Source organism: Helianthus annuus, chromosome 12 (assembly GCF_002127325.2).
Source record: "Helianthus annuus cultivar XRQ/B chromosome 12, HanXRQr2.0-SUNRISE, whole genome shotgun sequence".
In the NCBI taxonomy this organism is placed as follows: Eukaryota; Viridiplantae; Streptophyta; class Magnoliopsida; order Asterales; family Asteraceae; genus Helianthus; species Helianthus annuus.
The window spans coordinates 111,270,403-111,275,391 of NC_035444.2; the positions used below are offsets into that span (position 1 = coordinate 111,270,403).

Sequence of the window (4,989 nt, forward strand, 5' to 3'; positions counted from 1 at the left end):
GCCTTCAAGGTACTACTCCTTTGAGAACTGCATTGTTTTGGTCAATTTAGGGTTTGAAGTTCCTAATGATAACAGGATGACGACAATGAGTGTTTTGGGGCTGAATTGAGGTGTATGAACCGTGGGTCCAAAAGTGAAGTTTGGTGTTCTATTAAGGATCGCAGGATGATATATAATGGTGGCTAGAGGTGGCTGGTGAAGGCGGTTCGTGACATTCAAGCTAAAATGAACAGGAGAAGCGATGACCAGCAAAATAATCTGGTACGTTTTCTTCATATTATGTTTGATTGTGGTTTTGTTAATCTGTAAATGAAATTAGTGTTTTAGTGGTTTTGTTCTGAAATAGTGTTTTAGTGCTTCAACCATTCTTTTAGATTCATGTTGTGTTGAAAGAAAAATTTCCTGGTTAGCCTAATCGCTTATACTTAGTGTATTTAAGATAAAAAAACGAATGATTCATTCTGTTCCGTGTGTTCTCGCTATATATATTGTTCTGCATATATACCTTCTCTATATGTGTATTTACATTCTGTCTTATTGTTTGCAGGCCTTCGAAAAGTTTACAACAAGGCCTATGATGGGTAGAAAAGAGTTGCTCAAGATTACTCTTAGAAAAGCTGCTCATGGATGGAAGCTGATTGTTGATCTTCGTCTGATTGGTAATCTTCACTTTTAACTGCAAAACAGCATTAAGATACCAAGTTTAAGTAAACAAACATGGTTTCATCATGTTTGACTTAAGTATGCACTTTTTGTTTATCTCAGAAGAAGAGGGTAAATGGTTGTGACTGTATATTGTTGAACCTGCTTACACTGATCTTCATTGGGTAATTTCTATATCTCTTCTTAAACTGTATTATTCCAATTAGAATAGATTGTGCATTGAGGTGTATTAGTGGCGTTTATTGTTTACCGGTTGTTGGTATTTCGATTTTTAGGGAATGTTCATCCCGGCTATTGAAGGACAAGGCACTGAAGAATTGAAGAACAGAAAAAGAAATGGTTGCTATTGGCTCAAAAAATGCAAATTATTTGCTGTTATGCACAAGTTAAACTTGGTCATGTATCCAATGTGCAAGGTCTAGAAATAACCGCAACATTTGATCCCCAAACAGATGAGTTTGTTGTTCACAGTCCTACTCTAACATCAAGCAAAGTAAGTTGGTGTGGTTATCGTGATTGTATTGTTGGTTTTGGTCTCTTTGAATGAAGAATTTCATTTCTTATGAATACGACCCTTGGTTACACCATCATTATGTGAATGCTTACAACACAGCTGATGCAAAGTATCTTGGTTTTAAAAAGCATGAAACGCACAAAAGCGATGTGGTTTATAATTGAGGTGCAAAGCGCAAAAGCGGTGGCCTTTCGTACCCGATGCGCAAGACGATTATATGATTTGATATATATATATATATATATATATATATATATATATATATATATATATATCACATAGGTTTTTTTTGCTATAAATAAGTCCCCTACCCAAAATATAGGTATAAATGAGTTTTTTATATGATTTTACCTACATGTTCAACCCAAAAAAACCCAAGGTACAACAGTTTGCTGCAAATGTTTCTCAATTTTATTTCAATTGGATTGAAATTGCAGGATAGGGGCGATGGCGGATGAAGGTGGAGGAGATGAAGTTGAGGGAGAAGATGAGAGACAAATGATGCAGTCTTTTAATTCATAGTGTTGTCGCTAAAAGTCTTTGCGTGTGATCGTTCACCGAAAGGATCCCACGATGAAAAGGTGAAATGATTTTATAGGTGATTAGCTTATGAAATTTGTGTAACCTTTTCCATTTCTTGCAGAAGATGGAGTCTAAAGTTTTATAGTCTGTTAAAAGTTGTAGAAAAAACACCTGGACTTTATTTTTCATAGAGTAAATTATGTTTTTGGCCCCTGTGGTTATATCACTTTTACTATATTAGTCCAAAATAATATTTTTTAACATATCTGCCCCCATGATTTCTATAACTAACCATTTTGGCCCCTAGGTCTAGAGATCATGGGGGCCAAAATGGTTAGTTATAGAGACCATGGGGGCTCAAATGGTTAGACTTAGGGGCCAAAATGGTTAGTTATATAGACCATGGGGGCAGATATGTTAAAAAATCTTATTTTGGGCTAATATAGTAAAAGTGATATAACCACAGGGGCCAAAAACGTAATTTACTCTTTTTCATATGATGTTAATATAATGCTAAGGTCTGTTTTTTCTCCATATTTACGAAAAAATAAGGATTTTTTTCGAATGTGAATGATGACTTTTGTTAGGGCTGTAAACGAGATGAGCCATGCCTGGCTAAAGTGAGCATAACCGCCTCAACTCATTTATCTTTACGAGCTGAAATGCTGTGCTCTAGCCAGCTCATCAATCCGTCACATTTTTTTAAAGAAAATTAATTTATATTTCTACACATATTTACACAAAAGAATTTTTAAACAAAAGAATTTATAATTTATATATAATAAAATTTTGGGTTATAATTTACATATATTAAAATTTGGGTTTTAATTTAAATGAGCCTACGAGCGAGCCGCCAAGTTGAGCTTACCTTGGTCCGTGCTCGGCCCTTTTACAAAGGAGCCAATTTCGAGCGAGCCGCGAGCTTTTTGAACAACTCTTACTTTTTTGCCTTTTTGCAGCGCCCAACGGTTGAATGACTTGGGTGAAGAATCAACCAGACTTATGAGAAACGATATGTTGAATTACGGCGCATCAATCTTAGCCGCCATCCGTAGTGGACATTCAACATAGGTTTAGGTGAATCTCCTCTTAGAACCCAACATTTCATCTTTATATGTTTTGTGAAATAATATTTTTTAACCGAAAATATATAATCTTAATAACTTATTTAGCAGGTACAACATTTCTTCTGTGTTTTTTTTATAGAGTCAAGAATTCTAGAAATCTTGGTTCGTGTACAAGAATTATTAACTGCAGCAGAAGCAGGAAAAAATTTATAGGCAGTGGAAGCAGACCATGTTACCTCAACTGTCCAATGCAGGCCACACGTCTAAAGCAGGAAAAAATTAAAGGTAAGTTGTTATATGATATATTATTATATAATTTATGGATCACACAACTGAAGCTGTTATCTGCATTTGTTTTTTTTTTTCCTGTTGATGATGTCAAGAGTTGGTGGATATGGGGATACTGGTCATCTCCCATGATGTACGCATTGAATGGAATAGTATTAAATGAGTTTTTTTTCTCACGATTGGAGAACCTAAGTCACACAATTTTATTTTAATGGGGGGTTGGATTACGGGTGATACAAGCTGGCTAGGGTTGGGTCAAACCACACATTAGATCCCACAAAGATGGCTTAGTATCATCACCTATTGAACATTGCATAAATGACACCATAAGGTGGAGAGTATTATGATGTTAGAGTTGCCGAAACACCCCTTAGATTGTTTAAAAGTTAACCCTAGATTAGGTGAGTAAGTGATTAGTCATTACAATCAGTTTATAGGATTAACTTTTTTCTGATTATTTTAAACCTTAATTTTTGTAGGCATCTAGAACAATTTAACATATCATGTTACAAAAAGGAGGCAAAACAAAATAAAAAAGAAAAGTTCTATTAGCTCTACTGTGAATGGCTCCATCGCTCAAGCATTTCATGAAGAAAATAAAAAGAATCAACGATTGATGATGCTCATAGCATGATTGTAACAACCCCAAATCAAATGCAGAACGGGTTAGAGATTTAAAACGTGACATGTTACCAGTTTGTGGGATGCCTAGAGCACAAATGTTGAGGTGGCTAGGGATTTAAGATTTTCTTCAGATGGAGATCTTATAAAAGAGTATGTTCATGTACCAGGTGCCTATGCTATTTTCACTTACATTTTCCTATGAGATTATTGTTTATCGTCAAAATATACTTGATATTTATACAACTATTCCCCTTCTAAGTAATTCATCAGCAACGGGTAGTGCAATGGGTAGTTATAGTGTTGAAAATGCTTATGATGAACATGACTTTTTTCGAACTAAGGGTGACCTTGGTGCTCTTGGTTACACCATCAATTCTCACTAGAAGCGTGGTTGGTTATATTATTCATTTTACTTCCTCTTTACACACACTAAATATCGTTTCAATCTTTTCACATATATTGTCAAGTAGACTGCGTTTCAAAAAAAAAAAAAAAATACTGTCAAGTAGACTACTTGCGAAATTAAAAAAATTATGCTAAGCAAAGTGGTGTTTTGGCGGACAAAGTTGTGGGAACAGGGTTTATGTTTTAATCCAATCTAAAATACGAGTATTACTCGATTAAGTCATGCATAAGATCATACGCTAATAACTCAACTACATCTAAGTGGTAGTAACTACTATACGCTTAGAATATGAATTTGGGAATATAAAAGAAAGTGGTTAAATTTCAAACGTCAGCTAAAGTTCACGTTTTGTTTTAGAAATGATTTTTTATCTATGTTATCTTTTCTTTTTACAAGTTAAAAGATTGTATTTTAAATTTTGAGTTTTTAAGTTTTAAATGTTGGTGTGTTTAGATGCACACGTTACTTTGAGTTAGATAGTTTAACAAGTTTACAAATACATTTTGAATTTTGTATACTAAGTAGTATAAATGTAATTAAAAAAAATAAAAAAACATATCATTTCTCAACACCGCGAAATTCGCGGGTATTATCACTAGTTTAGGAATAAATACAAGAAACAGATGTATAAGTACATGAAATGGAGGTGTAAATACATAAAATAGAGGTATAATTATGAAATACATGAACTGGAAGTATAAAAGCTAGAAATATATGAAAATATGAATAGTTCGGTTCAGTTAATTTTGGTTAAATGAGGATACAAAAAAACCAATAACCATTTTTGGTTAATTCGGGTTTTGGTTATTCAGTTTTTGGTTGATTTCAGTTCGGTTTCGGTTAACGATTTAGTTATTACTCACCTTAGACATTGTTAATCACGTAACATATCAATATTTTTAATT

At 33.8% G+C, this 4,989-nt stretch overlaps 1 pseudogene; it reads left to right on the forward strand.

The window, feature by feature from the left end:
* The first annotated feature begins 225 nt into the window (after positions 1 to 225).
* On the forward strand, positions 226 to 1,699 carry LOC110892333 (annotated as a pseudogene).
* The last annotated feature ends 3,290 nt before the right edge of the window (positions 1,700 to 4,989 follow it).